Genomic DNA, 16,761 nt, shown 5'->3' on the forward strand with positions numbered 1-16,761 from the left:
GCTTTTATTATATGTCCAGAGTTTATCTCCTAAAGGAGGATGTGGTCGCCCAATCCCACTCAAAAAGCAGCCCAGGCCCACCCTAGGTAACAGAGCTCTCTGCTCTGCTGTCTGGCTGGCCAGATAAGTTCCAGAGCCTAGGAGGCAGGAGAGGGAAAGCTAAGCATTGTGGATAAGCTGGAAAAGACTCTCTAGCTCTTGCTTTCCCATCTACTAACGTAGAACATTTTGGCTAAAGGATTGTGTGTGTGTGTGTGTGTGTGTGTGTGTGTGTGTGTGTGTGTGTAAAGAGGTAGACCTGGAATGATAGACTTTCAGGCACCAGGAATCCCCTTCCTTTCTAGCCTGGTACGTTCAGACTTTTTGATGCCTCTGACCCGTACTAAATTTTAATCTTGATACGGTCATCTTTATTGTGTATGATATTCTTAGCATTTATGTATATTCATTTCGAAGAGTTACTATGTCCAGTGGGGCATATTTCAGTACCTGGTGATAACAAAATATAAATGGTACTTCCCTAGAAGGACCATGCCATGTGGTGCTGGAAACAGCCCATGCTTTTGGGGTCATAGTGCCTGTGTGACCTTGGGTAAGTTACTTTACTTCTCTGTGCTCAGTTTCCTTTTCTATAAAATGGAGATGATCTTTCCTAACCCTGCTGGGAGGATTAATTAAATGAGATACCGTATGTAAAGTACTCAGCAGAAAGCCTGGCAAACAAACAGAGCAGGGACTCCAGTTCCCTCCCCCTTCCTTTCCCTGCTAATTTTCTTCAGAGCTTGAGAAACTGCCAAGGAGTTAATAATCTGTTAACAAACACTTACGTGTTCCAGGGAATCTCAGACTACAACGGATTGCTTTTGGAGAGGAAAGAATCTTCCTGTAATGTAAATAGGCAACTCCAATTTAAGTCTTTAACTTCGGTAAGCCTCTAGTTTTGCATTTCGGCTTTTGTTGCTCCGTACCTGGGGTTCTGGGAACTCGATCCCCCCACTGCACTCTTCACTGCCAGCTGGGTGACCTGGGTACATTCTCGCCCGTCTCTGGTCTTTTATGTCCTCATTTGTAACCTGAAGACGGTAGGATATATTTAACCTTGGGGGGAAGGGGCAGGAACTTTGGAAACCTAAATCCGCCAGCAGCCCAGCGTTGTTTGAGCACTGTTTCCCTTGCGCCTTGTTTCTTTGGCAGAAGCCGCTGACTTCGGCTGTTACTGAATCTGCACATTGACAGAAACGCTCAAGTGAGTTCCGGCTTTAGGGTTTCCCCGAGTGTGGGAAGCGCACCACGGGGCATGCGCCAGATACCTTCCGGTTATATGTGCACGAGACCTTGAAGCTCCTTTTCAGTCTTCTCCCAGTCTTTCTGGTGATCTGAGGGGAAAAGTCTCATTTTGGTGTTTTGAACACCTCTCAACACTCAGCCTTGTCCCTTTTGAACAAAGGCACAGCCACTCTCAGGCCAGAGCCTTGGCCGGCGGAGCATCTCGTTGGAATCACGTGACCCGGTTTTGTTTTGCGTTGTGTTTATTTTGAGGCTATCTTCTCATTTTTTAATAAGTAATACCAGTTTTTTACATATGGCAGTGTTACAAGGTTTCATGAAAAATATTTACTTAATTTAAAATGAGTTCACTTTAAGAAAAAGCCTCAACCGTTAATAATGTAGGTGGCAGGTGGATAGGGCGGAGGTTGTGATGGGGGCGTGAGAAAAGCGCCTTTAGGAGGCACCCACGGATCAGTCTCCTGGATTAGTCCCCAGCTGCTGACCTTGACTCTATTTCTGACCCCACTGTCGACAAATAACCTTGGGGCCACTTCTGTCAACCTTGAAGTCAAGGGCAGCGTCATCTTCATCCTTGTCGTCTGCACACGACATAGGGACCTGGCCTATTACTATTATTCATCTACTTGGTAACGGACGTGTTGGCGGGCCACCTGCTTTCCAGCGGCCTGTGCTGGGCCTGGGGGTCCAGGAGTGGGAGCCAACACACCCGTCTCTTGGGGTGTTGAGGACACTGGTAAATGCTGTTGTTGAACGTGGAATGTTTTCATATGAAAGAATCCACATTCCTCATGACTCAAAAACACTGAGGACAGGGTTGAGCTGGTATCCGAGGTGAGGCTCAAGATGTGTGTGGAGAGAGGGGTTCCCAGTAATGGCTGCTTCACCAGAACATGCTGTTTCCCAGTTCTGCTCCTATGCATGTCTATTCCAGGCTGTCCAGAGCTGCGATCCTTGCCCAGGGGCCCACCATTCTCTCCCATCGTGGCGGGAAGGGTACTGGTTCTGGGCGCAGTGTCCTAGCAGTCAGCACTTCCATGGGGAAAATGGCCCAGCGAGAGACGGGATTTGGGCTCGGGATGCCGGAGACATGGTGCTGCACTCTGCTTGATGCCGCTGTGCAGGCTGGGATGTCAAGATGATCTGTTAAAAAATGAAGTCACTTTTTATGAAAAATAAAAGCAGACATAATGATTGTGGCCTGATTTCCGAGCACTTGGCCTTCCTTAGTTTTGAAATACAAAGCCATTGCTTCTTTCTTACCGTAAACAGACTTTGCTGATCTTTTCTCACCCTGACACTACTCCATCCCTGACCTTGACCCCTCCGTGACCCTAGCTTAATCCCTTGCCTCACACCGTTCTTGGCCCTCTTCTCTTCTTCACCCCACCCCCTTTTCCTCTGTGTCTCTCCCACCCAGGTATACAATAGCAAAGTCAGTTTTGCCTCTTGCTTAATAATTTAAAAATCGTTGAGAGTTTTACAGTTTGTTGCTTAAGTTGTATCAGAATGTTCCACCTTTAAAATGACGGGGCAGGGAAAACTCTGGGTTGAAGGTGGGGGACTTTTGAGTTCTCTGCCTTCTGAGCCTGGCTCGGCCACCACCTCCCCACCTCACAATACCTTTCATTTTCCCAGGGCTCCATTTTCTCATTGGTCGCCAAAGGGATTTGGGCCAGATGAGTGAGTCTCTTTATTTCTGGATGTCAGTCTGCTCCTTGGTGTGATGGTGACGCCAAAGCTAATCTCCAAGGCCTCCTCCCATTTTCAAGTTCTGAGTCTGACCCTTGAGGACTGTACTTGTGTTCCCCAGTTGTGGGATGAAGAAGTGAAATCAGGACACCTGCTTGTTGTAGGTGGATTTTATAAGGAAGGCATCATAATACAATACGATCAACGCCTGAGCAGGGTCCTTCTCTGTCTTGTTCACCACCCGATGCCCAGGGCCTAGCGTAGCACCGATACAAATGGGTTGAGGGAAGGAACACTAGACGATTGTACATTCTGTGCAAAGCAATAAATAAGCCCGCAGAAGGCAAAGTCCCTTGGGCTTCACCGTAAGCATTACTGTATCACAGTACCTCTACGGTGCTCGGGAGGAAAGAGGGGAGGAGAGAGGGGGAGTGAAAGTGTGGCTCTCGAGTCTGAAACCATGGAAGTGGGAGAGACCTGCCATGTGGTTTTCCAGGCCTCTGCGGCCTTTGCTGGCAGGTTTCTCGCAGCACAGACTCCAGAAGGAAGCCGCAGACATCCAGCAGTTGCTGCTGCATTCCTGTTGCAGCTGTTGGCTGAGCTCAGTGGCCTGTGGTCACCTGTGTATTCTTCAGACTGGCTGGAGCCGCTGTAAACCAGGAGAGGGGCCCCTGGCCTGCCCTCCAGCTTAGACCCTTCCCCCATTCCCTTCTCTAACACCCTTCTGCTTGGAAAGCCACAAAGGACCTCGAGCAATCCCTGGGCTCCCCGTCTACTCCCCACAGCTGAAAGAGGATCCCTGGGACACCAGAGGCTTAGAAGTATCATTCTGTTTCAGTCCTCATGCAAAACTGTAGACTGTCACGCCATCAACACTTTCCGTCTGATTATGATTTTGATTGTTTAGCAATCTGAGAATGGGAGCCAACCTGCGGCTCCTCCAGCTCTTGGTCTTGGTCAGGGGGGTGAATGATCAGTCATTGCATGTGGTGGGGCCAAGAGTGATAGGAAACTGGTACCTTGACTGCTGCCTTCAGGAGGGACCCTGGACCAGCTGATCGGAGCTGGAAATTGATCTCTTATCTCTTGGAACTGATGCAAGTACCTAGATGGACAGTGGGCACTTCACTGGAGGGCGGAACTGCTGTCCCTAAAAAAAGTAGTTCTCTGCAGCTTGGAAAGGCCAGGGTGGAGTATGACCCAAGAAAATCATGAGACAGGATAGAGGGGAGAGGGGAGGCTTTACTGTGTTATTGATGATCTGTGAATTTTAATCCAGGCATGGCAGTGGTGAAGGCTTGACCTTTCCTGGCTGACATATTCCTTCCATCAGCCTTTGTTGAGGCCCGCTCTATGCCAGCCATGATACTACGGTGCATTGTGTTGATACAGAGACGGGTTAGGTTGAGTGGCTCTAATGGCAATTGCACCTTGATGGGCTGGTGAGGTACGCAGACGTGCTATTAAGTGGTGCCTCCCTGCATCCTCCCTGCATCCCCCGTGGTTATGGTCATCACCAGCATGAGGTCCTCCTCTACTCTGCCTGCAGAAGGTACTTGCTTTGTTAGCGTTTCTGGGGAGTATTCACACCGATAGTGCATTAACTTTAGCTTCCTAGGTGGGTGTTCTGAATGGTGGTGAGCGAACCAAACTGTGACATGATCACGAGAAGGTGGACTCCTATTTTGTAAATAACCTCCAAATCATTTACACAGGAGGAAGTAGCCTCAGACTCAGGACCCCAGGTTTCTAGACATGGCCATGGCCCTGCCACTCATCTGTTAATGATACTTAGAAGCATGACCGGCTTCTTGTTTCCATTCATCTGATCATTGGAGGAGATGGTTGCCCCCACACATGGACGTGTTACCGCATGTATAAAAATCTCACAGTACAGCCTTTGAAACATTACTCTGAGAGATGCAAATAGATAATAGAGGGTTTTTTTGGGATTAAGTTTGCCAAGTACTAGATTAAACAAAATTATCCCGTGGGTTTTTCTACTGCAGAACTTTTCAGGACCTTTAGTATACTAACATCGGAGATCACCATCCCCAGGGGGGTGAAAGTATCATATGCAGTGATTCCCAATCTTAGTTGACCATGAAATCCTTGTGTTATAAGGGAACTTACTGAACTAATGTTCCTTGGAATCTACTTTGGGAATTGCCAGGCTGGATGGATGGTTCTTAACTGGTGGTGATTTTGCCCCATTGAGGATATTTGGCAACGTTTGGAGACATTTTAATTGTCACAACTCAGGAGGGAGGCCAAGTGCCACTAGCTTCCAGTAGATAGAGGCTGGATGCTAGTGGCACCTGGCACACAAGACAGGAGCCCACAACAAAGGCTTATGTGATAAGGTGGGGTTGGGAAGCCCTCGCCCTTAGCCCTGGGTCCCTAAAATGCCGACCCTTCTCCCAGCTCTAGCACTTAGGGAATTGGGTGGTTTGGTGTGACACTCTCCAGTATGGTTTACACTGAGGGATCTCTGGCCCTTGAACACCATTGCTCTCTGGAAGGAGGAGAGGTGCGGCCCTTCTGCTCATCCTTGTAGATCCTCGCACACGGTCGGCTCCGGAGCTGCATATCCGTGTCTCCATATGTTCCGTAACCATGGTCTGGCATTTCTGGCAGCTCAGAGGCTGGTGGCGAGGTGAGAAGAACACGAAGTCTCCCTTTCCTGGGTCTTGTTTTCACCCTCAGTGGCCAAGCTGGGGGAGCTCACTTTGCTCTGTTGCCCGAGAAACTTGGATTCCAGAATCCTCTGCCTGCCAGGAGCTGTTCCCGCAGATGGAGCTGAGATTCCAAGAAGAATCTCCAGCTCACAGAGATTCATCATCTTTATGAAGTTTTAAAATCACAGATGTTTTTATGGATACTCAAGGTATTCCAGCTTTTTCGGCTTCCTCTTGACCCCCATCCCCTGCTTCTTCAGACACACATTTTTCTCCCGTAACCAAAACACAATAAGTAATGGAAATTCCGTCACAGGCTGGCCCACGGAGACCCGAATGGGACCGGTGCAATTATATTTGAAGCAAGGCGCTGTCATGACTAATTAGCCTCTTACAGAAGTGACTTTTCCTGTGGACAACTTCAGGGAAATCAGCCCGCTGCGGCTCGAGGTGCGCTCTTTTAAGCTTCCCTTCCTTCTCCGGGCTTCGGAGGTACCTCTCTCTGAGGCTGCTCTGCTGCCTTGCGCTGTGTGAATAGTGCGGCCCGAGGGGGAGATTCACTGCGTGCCTGCCCTCTCCAGCCCAACAACCCCGTGCTTGTTCTCGTCACAGGAGGCCTCATCGTCTTGAGGGCTCTGAGCCATTTATGGAGAACTTGCGGCTCCCTCGGAAGGCAGGGCAGGCAATGATGAGCAGCTCTGTCACTAACAGTAACCTAGGAGGCCTTGGGGAAACCATGTTGGGATTTGCCATCTATGTCTTACCCATCTGTGGAGAGTAGAGCATTATCCTGTGTCCTGAGGTATCGGAGGAGACTGAACGGGTGAAATTTATGCAACAAACTTTATTGACCACTGGCCCCGGAGGGGATTGTATGAAACACCATTTTCAAAAGGACACTCAGTGATGGATGACTTATTGCGGAAAACTCCAGGCCTTTGCCTCCTTGGCTCAGATATTTATTGAGTGTTAGCCATGTGCTAGGGAATCCTGCTACTCTTTTTTTGAAGGTTGCAGAATCTGTAAAATAGGGAGACACAGAGAAGGGCAGGGAAAGCCCTTGGAGGGTTTTGAGTCAGGCTTGGAGAGACAGCACAGACCTCCTTCCATGGCTTGGCACAGACTCGGTATGACAAGTCCTGGAAGTTTGCCAAGTGTCTTCTGCGTCTCAGTTGACCCTCACAGCCACCCTCTGTGGTGGATATTAACAGTTAGTTCCCTTTCCAGGTGAGGGGACCAAGGCTCTTGGGACGTTAAGAACCCACCCCAGTTAGTAACTCGTAGAGCTAGGCTTCGGACTCATTTCCAGCAGACTCTAAAGCCCTACTCTAACTTTTTTTTGCCTCCCATGAGTGCTGAATCTGGAATCTCGAGTCCTTAGCTCCCAGCTGGTACCCAGTCTCCACACCTCAGTGCTCTAGCCAGGCTCCAATCTCTAGGGGAGGGTCCCAGGGACTGTCCAGGCTGCGACAGCACCATGGCACTCACACGCAGGCTGTCTAGCTCTTCCTTTGGAAAGAATTGCTGTGCCCTGTGCTCAGAAATCGAGCATGACACGTGATAGAGCTGAATTCCTCCAAGAAGAATCTATCAAGTCCTGGCTGCAACCTATAAGTGGATTATAAAGTTAATTTAGCAGGTCACAACCAATGCTAAAAAAAAAAAAAAAAAAAAAAAAAAGAGGAAGATATAAGAGTACATCCCTGGTAATAAGGTTAGGTGTTGTTTCATGAGTCCGTTGTTGGCAATTACTTCTGTCCTAGATGTGTACGGGTCACAATGTACAGTGTATTTCTCTGTGGGTGAAGGTCACAGATTTGAAAGTACAGCCCTGGCGGGAGGTTGGGAATGCAGTGAGCACTCCGGAGAGCGGCCTGCAGTGTTGGCTCCTTGAGTCTCTGCTGGGCGATGGGTTGCAGGAGGCAGAGCATCTCGGCAGGTCTGTCAGCAGGGGTTGGCTGAGAGCCCAATCTGAGCTGGGCTCTGTTAGGTGCTCTGGCAGCTTCCAGGATGCCTTCTGATGGCCTTGTCTGGTTGTGCTGAGGTCAGAGATGGGTCACAGCTCTCTCTGCCCCACGCCTGGCTCATCTTCTCTCCATCTCAGAAGTCGAGGCCCTGCCCGGACAGAGAGCCCGGCTGATAAAGGCCAGCCCCTATATGAAGTGCTGTGTTAAAGAGGCTTCCCCACAGGATGCATGGCCCAGCAGAGACTCGCGCATTTTTCAATGCCCTCCTGCCTTTGGCAACTCCGGAATCATTAGGGCTCTTAGTCATCTGGTTCGGCACTGGGGAACTAAGGATCTTGGCTCTGCTCTCAGCAGGAAAAGTCCTTCTGCCTAGGAAAGGCAGGAGGGCAGCCCATACCACCTTGCCAGGGGGGCCCACCCTGGGACCCATGCTTCAGGGGTGGGTGTGGGCCGACTGGCAGTTGACTGATGGGAATAAATGAGAACAGTGAGAGTGACTTTCAGCCACAGGCCATTGATGGACTTGGACTTAGCACCCAGTGGATGTCCAGGTCTCCCTCAAACACCGGACAAACATGAAGGAGGAGGCTGGGCTGCGGAGGTAGTCACGGCATAAACCTAAACCAAAGCACTGTAGGAATCAGGGGAGGGGGGCTCAGGGAACTGTCATGGTCTTGAAAACTTTCCATGGGAGAGAAAACTCAGGTGAGGGTAACCAAGGGTTTGGAGTGACTACACTGGTGGGTAGATCTGGGTGGTGTCTTTACACATAACATTCACTCCTTTAGGAAGCAAACACCAGTGTTCCAATATTCATTCTTTCATTCATTCATTCCTTCATTCCTTCATTCTTCAACAAATACCTGTCCAGTGCTGCTCTGTTGCAGGCCCTGGGTGTACCATGGCACACACAGTGACCCGCCACCTCTCCTCCTGAGCTTACGGTCTAGCGAGGGCCTCTGGCATGAAACAAAAACATCTGCAAACATCTGTGAAGTAAACCTGTAGAGAGTCCGACAGAGGAAACTAATGCGCTGTTGAGAGAAAGGAGAACAAAGGGGCTGTCATTTAGACTCAGGTGCACTGCGCTCACCCTTCAAGGCCAGGCAGAAGCCCACTGCGCTCATGACATCAGCCTCTCCTGTGAACACAGTCTCCCACCCCTAGCAGGCCTCTGCCATGCTCTCTCTTCTACTCCAGTGTTTCCTTCTTCCTTTATTTAATTTTGGGCACTTGTTTTATTTACTTTAACAGATCTTCAACTCCCGGAAGGAGAGGCTGCATTTTGCTGTATGAGAACCCACTGTGAGAGTTCCCTCCGTGACGGGCGTGCAGGTGGAGTGTTGTTGAATGAGTGAATAGGCCTCCAGTCCTACCCTAGAGACACCCTATGGGGATGTATCAGGTCCCTGTGATTAGAGCGGGGTTCATAGCCAACTTGCCTAGGATCAGCTCAGCTGCTTACTGGCTGTGTGACCACGGGCAAGGGCATTGACTTCCCTGTGCCCCTGGGTCCTCATCTTCAGAATGGGAGATGTTAGTAAAGTTGTTGTGATGCTGACAATCTTAGTACATATGGGCTACTTAGATTCATACCTGGCCATGGTAACTGCTTTATAAGTTAGTAGTAATGTTCCAGAAATATTCAACATCTCACAAAATTTTCCCAACTCCCCTGCTAAGCATTTATTATTATTATTTTGTAGCTCAAAAACCCGAGGGTTTGAAAAGTTTACTAACCTGCTGCAAATGAGATGTTGAGACAAAACAAACATAAAATGAAGCAAATCTGCAAGCCCAGGACTTTTGTACTTTGTGATAGCATCAATCGTGCGCCGTTCCTCTAACTGGCTTAATTCTCAACTTTAGTTGGTGGCTGGGAGGTGGATGTTCCAGAAGTCTTCTCTTCTAGCCAAAGACTAATGTGCTGTTCATGGAACTACTGAACATTTGAGATTAGATGCTGTCCTTGGAAGGGATGAGGGAGGGAGTACTTAACTTCTGGTGTTTGTGTGTGTGTCTGTGTGTCTGTGTGTGTCTGTGCATCTGTGTGTGTCTGTGTATCTGTGTGTGTCTCTGTGTCTGCTCCACCTGTCTCAAAGAATCAGACCCCTCTCTTATTTTTCAAGGGCCTTGAGGTGACACATAGCATCCCAAAAATCTCATGATCTGTTGTGGCAGAAAACATGGCCTTGGCCTATGTGTAAAAGACTTGAAGTCTTTCAAGTTCATACCAGCTCTGTGTGAGCCGTCAGCCCTGGGTTGGCATGGGTTGAAGAGACAAGGAAGGTGTTTGATTGGTTCTGATTTTCCGTTCTGTGGCGTCCAAGCTTGAGAATACAGAATCCCCATCCCTTGGCATCCCCTTTCTCTCCATCAACAATGACAAGCTGTATCCACATCCATTTCTTGGCTCCCTTATGTGCTCCTTGGGTGCATAACTGTCGGCCTCTTTTGAGAATAAACGTTATACCCCTTATTTTTCCAAAAGGAGAAGGGTGTAATTTGTGGCTAAAACCAGGGTGCTCGGGCTGTGAAAATATCCACTGCTTAGTTGTTTCCGTGTCGATTAGGGAAGGCATTTCTACTCAGACCCGGAGGAAAAGAAGCTCCTTATTTGTCATTGAGAAGTTCTTTGTGAGTGTCTCTCAATGAGAAAGAAACAGGACCAGTGGAACCAGGATGGGGGGAAGCCAAGTCTCCTTAATTTATTCACTGACTTTTTTTAGACTAAAAAAATGATCACATGCCTTTTGCCAAAACCAGTCCCAGAGCGGGAATCCAACAAAACATCATACTAGTACTAACAAGATCATCTCATTTCCAAAGACAGACCCCAGCTCAAACACCCACCAGCTAGCAGAGACGCAGGGATGGCCACAGGATCAGAAGGCCGAGGCCCGTCGTTCCCTTGAAGTCTGTGGGCATCCACCAGGGCTAAGGCTGGCCAGAGCTTCACCTGGGTCCTGTGTGTGTGTGTGTGTGTGTGTGTGTGACTCTCATATCTGTGATGTCAAGTAATACCCTGTTTGAGGGAAAGGTTGCACACATTGGGTGGCTTAAAACAACAGACATTTATTCTTTCATAGTTCTGGAGACCAGATGTCCAAAATCAGGGATTTGCGGCCTGTGAAACCCATAGGGTAGAATCTTCCCTGCCTCTTCCTAGCTCTGGTGGTCGCCGTCCATCCTGGACCTTCCTTGGCTTGTGGCTGCATCACAGTTTCTGCCTCTGCGGTAACTTGACCTTCTTCCTGTGTCTCTGTCCCCACATGGCATTCTCCTTCCTGGGTCTCTTTCTCCTCCTCTTGTAAGGACATCAGTGATACTGGATTACTTGATTACATCTGCAAGGACCCTATTTCCAAATAAAGTTACATTCACAGACATTGGGGGTTAGGAGGACTTAAATATATTTTGGGGGAGGGGGACATAATGCAACCAATTACAGGTGGCTTGCCGTGATGCTAGGAAGATGTCTCAGGGTTTCTTGTACCTGTGTGAGGAAGTGAACAGGTTGGGAATCAGGTCGTTGGAAGAAGGAGGAAACCTCAGGTGGAGGACTGATGCCTTGAAGGTCCTTTTCTCCCTCCGGATTGGTGTTTCTCAAAGTGGGGACCCCAGACTGGCAGTGATCAGCATCAGCTGAAAACGTGTGAGAAATACAAATTCTGAGGCCCCAGTCCAGACTTCCTGAAGCAGCAGCTTTGGGGTAGGGCCCTGCAATATCTGTTTTAAGAGGTCTTCCAGGAGATTCTGATGCACAGTGAAGTCTGAGGACTGTTTTTGTAAGTTCTTGCCTTTTGTCCTCACTGTCATACTTTCTAATGGGGTTGTCCATGGATATTGGTAGGTTTGGGTTAGAGTAGAAAGTTCTTTGCTCAAATGAGTTTGGGAAGTACTGTATTGGTCTAAGCCAAAGAAGTTTCTTGACTAGTTCTGAGCTTTTGATATGCTTTATGTACTAAACATGGAAAATTTCCAGGAAGGGGAATAGTAACATTGACAGATTTCATTGGCAAAAGAATTATCCTTTCTGTGTGGAGTTTCCCATTGAGCTGGTGACCTGCAGAGTATACATGGGAAACACTGCTCTGATCCACATATCAAGGCATTCAACACATTTTTATGAATCACCTTCTAGGAATCAGGCCCTGTGCTGAGGGAATACATCCGTGAACAAGACATAGTTTCTCTCTCCATGGAACTTAGAGCTGTGTGCAGGAGCTGGCAAACTGCAGGCTGTGCACCAAGTCTGGCCTGCCATCTGTTTCTGTATGGCCTGTGAGCTAAGAATGGTTTTTGCATTTTTTAAATAGTTGAAAAAAATTTTAAATGAAGGATATTTTATTTATTTTAAATGTGAAATTATATGAAATTCAAATTTCATGTCCATAAATAAAATTTTATTGGAACAGAATCTCTCTCCTCTGTTTGCATATCGTCTCTGGCCACTTGTGCTCTATAATGACAAAGTTGGGTAGTTGCCATAGAGACTGTACCACATATGGCCCACAGAGCCTAGAATATTTACTGTCTAATCTTTTACAGAAACAGTTGTCCAACCCCTGGTCTGGACAAAAGGAGAGAGGCTCTGAACAAGTATTTGCAGGTGCCTGTTATGGAGGACCATGTAGAGATGGAGGTGGAGGGGGTATTAGGGAAGACTCTCTGGAGAAAGATTTGAGGGTGAGTAGGAAGTCTGGAATATGACAGGGTGGAGACAGTTGTTAGAAGAAATAGTGCATGCAAAGCTGTGAGTCAGAAAGGAGGACCACTCATTGAAGGAATGGAAGGAAGTCCAGTATAGCTGGAACATCAAGAAGGTGACACCAAGACTGGTTCCATATGTGACCAGGTGCCAGACAAAGACCAGACATATAAGCAGTGCTGAGGATTTTGAACTTTGCCCTAAGAACAATGGGAACTCACTGAAGAGTTGAAGCACAGGAATGATATGAGTGATCTAGGTTTGTGAGGTCTGTGTGGCTTTGGTGTGGGAACGGATGGAGGACTGGAACAAGAGTGGGCAGCACATAGATAATTATGAAAGTTGGCCATCCATCGGGGGAGATAGAATGGGGATGAAGAGAAGTGGATTTTAGACGGCTCTCCATGACATCTGGGACACTCACCCCTCCCCCGCCCCCCGCAGGTTCTGTGAGCTGCTTGACAACCTAAAGAACCTATGTCTTAGGTGCTGGGCCCACCTCCTCTTTTTTTTTTTTTTTCAAAGATTTTATTTATTTATTTGACAGAGAGACAGCCAGCGAGAGAGGGAGCACAAGCAGGGGGAGTGGGAGAGGAAGAAGCAGGCTCCCAGCAGAGGAGCCTGATGTGGGGCTCGATCCCAGAGCATTGGGATCACGCCCTGAGCCGAAGGCAGATGCTTAACGACTGCGCCACCCAGGCGCCCCTGGGCCCACCTCCTCTTAAACCTATTCACTAATCAACGCTGATTGCTTGTTGCACACCTATTGCATATGCGTTTGGCAGAGTGCTAGATGTAGAATAAGAATGTATACATACACACATACACACATAGTATGGAATGTATTCTGTTGGGGCACCTGGGTGTCTTAGTTGGTTGAGTGTCTGCCTTCAGCTCAGGTCGCGATCTCAGGGTCCTGGGATTGAGCCCCAACCAGGCTCTGCGCTCAGTGGGGAGTCTGCTTCTCCCTCTTCCTCTCCTTCTGCTCCTCCCCCCACTCATGCTTGCGCTCTCTCTCTTTCAAATAAATAAATAAAATCTTAAAAAAAGAATATATTCTACAGATAATATATTTATATTCTATATTTATAAGAACTAATACAATCAGTTTTCTGACCTCAAGATTCTTAGCTGGGGGAATGATGGATATAACCACAGTGCTTGAATGTAATGAGGGCTCATAACCAGAGAAGCAAGTAATTCTCTTAGGGAACATAGAGTAAGTGTTGAACAAACACCAGAGATATTAATTCTAATTAAGAGATCTGGAGAGGCTTCATGGAGGAGGTGACGTTTAAACTGCATCTCGAAGGATGTGTAGGATTTGGGAAAGAGGGAAGAGGTAATGAATCTGACATGAGCAAAGTGATGAGTTTATGAAGGTGTGAGGTGTGTGCAGGGAAGGGTTGGGGGAGCAGTGCAAGGTAGTGGAAGGCTCACTCTTTCTCTGATGGCTATGGCCCTGCCCACTTCATCTTATGACCTCTTGTGGCAGGTAGAAACGATACCTCCCCCCCCCCCATGAGCTTGTTTATAGGCACAGCCTTTAACCTGAACCAATAGCAACTGTTGTATCATCAAGACCTCTTGGGGGTTCTAGCCCATCCCTTCTATGGCTCTGTCGATTGCCTTTGACCTCTGCTTTGACTTCTTCCTCTGGCTGGCGCCTAGCCCCTGGCTGTGCCCCAAGACCCATGACTTTCAATGAAGTTTGCCCTGGTTCTTGGTTCTGTTGTCCAGGGCGGTGACCCAGAGTCATTTGTAATCTGAGTCTTCTGTCCTGTGCCAAAAGATATTTAATAAATGTGGGTGATGATGATGGGTCCCTTAAGAACAGTTTGGCTGATTTATTTTTAAAGTCTTTTTAAAAATAGTGAAATAAAACAAATATACAGAAAAGTATATAAACATAAAAGTACAAAATAGTGAATAATGATGACAAAGTATTTATAACCACCAACTGGGTCAAGAAGTAGAATATTGCCCGTATCCCCAGAAGCTTCTCTCTGTGTCCCTTCTCCTTGGCCAGCTTCTCACCTTTGATGTGTCAAAGCTAAGAAATACTAACAACTCTGTCTGTCAAGCTTCTGGTCAGAAAAGCAGCTGTAGCAGGAGAAGAAAAACAGAGACTTGGGATTCAGGCAACAATCCGACCTTCCTTCCAGAGCTGCCCACACAAAGGAGGTCCCACCTCCATGAGTTCTAGGGGCTGGACTGACTGTTGCTACGGAAACACGGGGCTCGCAGGATGCCTGCTCAGGGGATGACCACAGCGCTCAGACTGGGGCCGCTGCTCTCACTGTGGTTGTTAGATCTTTACCGTCAGAGACATGTAAGATTCAAAGCAGGCTTCCCCCTGGTGTTATCTTCGTCCCCGTGCCCACCTGGTATGGCCCTCCTGAGTGCAGTAGATGGAGCTCTAACGGAGGGGAAACATGTTTCTTTTCGTCCAAGGGAGATTGTGGGTCCTCTGGGGAGAATGTGCAGAACTAACAACTGTTCAGTAGTAATTCATTAGTAAACTTGACTTTCAGGGTACAGACATTTTTGCAAACTGCATTTTCTAACAATTGTCTTGGGCCCCCCTCTGATGACAGTCTGTATTTGTAGAAGGAGGCTAGTCTGAACAGGCAGGAGGGGAAAAGTAATTTCCATTGGAAGAAAAGGCTGAATGGCTTTGCCTTCTGTTCCAGGAGAAACGTGTGTGCCTTTTGAGATTTCAGCTTTTGAGTCACCTCCCCCAGTAGCTCCTCAATATTTATGCTGGGTGCACTGGAACGAAATTTGCAAACTCAGAATACTGGGTGGGGGTGGTAAGGGAGGGACGCTGTCACGGGAAGGAGCCTCTGTGTAGGCAAGTGGATGAGCAAGACCTTTTGGCTTCCTGTTGACTTGTTTTCTATATCTAATTTCATCTTGGGGCTGGACCTGCCACTTTTTTGAGTGTGCCCTGCTGACCGAGGTCCGGAGCCGGCGCAAGGGTGTGGGTGCCCCTGAGGGTAGCGAGCCGCCGCGTCCAGACACTCGGTGTGCTCTGTCTGGGTGGAAAACTTCCTCTGAAGCCAGACTGAATCACACCAGTTTCTAAGACATTCCTCAACCATGTTAGGCAAAAGAGTCCCCCGCTGACAAGCTGGGGTAGAAGGAAACCTGATATAATTTTGGAAAAACCTTTGAGAAAGAAGGTTCTCACAGCTGCTGAGCCTCTCCCTGCTGTCCAGGGTTGGAGGGGTCCCAGGCCACGGGAAGGAGATTGATGGGTCTAGGGGTGCCAAGCAGAGAGCTGAGGCTTTGCAGTGCTGGGGTGCTTACCATTCCCAACTCCCATCAGGGATCCAGAAGGAGAAACAGTCATCTGAACCGGTTAGAAATGGAAGTCCCCTCGCTTCTCCCCTGGCTGTTGCATCATTGTTATTCCTTCACATTAAGAGCCAGTCCAGACTGTCTTGTATTTGGCTGCTGTGTTGGAGACCTAGGTCCAGGTGAGGGCTGTGGGAACTCAGGAGTAGAGAAGGCTGAGGTTTTGGAGTCTGGTCCAGCCGCGGCGGGTGTGGGGTCAGAGCACCGGGAGGCAGGCAGCGCTGCGGAGCCCTGGACATCTGAGCCCGGCCGCCCGTTCACATTGCTGGGTCCCTAGTGCATTGTATGCCCGGTATTCTGGCCATCTTTCTGCCTCCCGAGGTCTCTCTGACTTGCTGGGCCTCGGCTTCCTGAATGGGGTCATGTTGCACCTTGGGAAAGGCAGGAGGACCACCTAATTGGGACCTCTCTTTCGACCTGAAGCCAAAGCCCCTCCCACGTCCAGCGAATGGAAGCGGCAGAAAGAAGTTCAGTCAGTGAGTGGTCTATAGGCACATCCTGGATTAGATCCGAAATCATGGTGGAAATTTTCCTGGAGTGGTACAAATCCTTTTGTAAACAAGAACATTCATCTTTTCTTGACTGACGTGTCTGGTGAAGCATGTGCCTGTCAGAAGCCCCATGACATCTGATCTTGTTTGGGATTTGGTGTTTGTATTTAAAGATGTGGCTGCGCTGACGACTAGCAGTCCGGGAGGCAGTGCGAGCCTCACGTTGTGGAAACTGGCCTGGGTTAGCCGGGGTGTCCGTGGTGCCTGGGAAAGGCTTGCTTTTCCAGGGCCTATGAGGCAGAGTTTTAATTTACGCAATCAGTACCTATCTATTAATTGCTTGCTGTATGCCAGATGCCCTGAGCCTTCCCTTCCAGTTGCTTTCAGGCTAATGAGGACAATGTGACATGCGTGGATAAAAGGGCAAGTAAGACTGCCGGTCTCTGCCTGTCCAGTGACAAGTGAGAGGAATAGGTAGTGGGGACAGGGAGAGCTGTAGGGGCTGCAGGCAGGGAGAGGACGTCGCTGGTCCCCTGGGATTTGATTGGGGGACAGCAATGGAGTAGGTGTCCCAG

General features: G+C 48.5%; 1 protein-coding gene and 1 long non-coding RNA gene across 7 annotated transcripts in view; one reads left to right on the forward strand and one right to left on the reverse strand.

The window, feature by feature from the left end:
* Positions 1–16,761, forward strand: part of KCNMA1 (potassium calcium-activated channel subfamily M alpha 1) — a 710,872-nt gene that overhangs the window by 189,820 nt on the left and 504,291 nt on the right. The window lies entirely within an intron of this gene.
* LOC148109802 (uncharacterized) lies at positions 10,447–16,190 on the reverse strand. The gene is made up of 3 exons (XR_015724668.1): positions 15,648–16,190; positions 11,121–11,269; positions 10,447–10,982 (listed from the first exon to the last, which is right to left on the reverse strand). It is a non-coding gene; the product is annotated as an uncharacterized LOC148109802 (long non-coding RNA).

Source organism: Ursus americanus, chromosome 6, assembly GCF_024610735.1.
Source record: "Ursus americanus isolate L20-20 chromosome 6, mUrsAme1.1.p, whole genome shotgun sequence".
NCBI lineage: Eukaryota > Metazoa > Chordata > Mammalia > Carnivora > Ursidae > Ursus > Ursus americanus.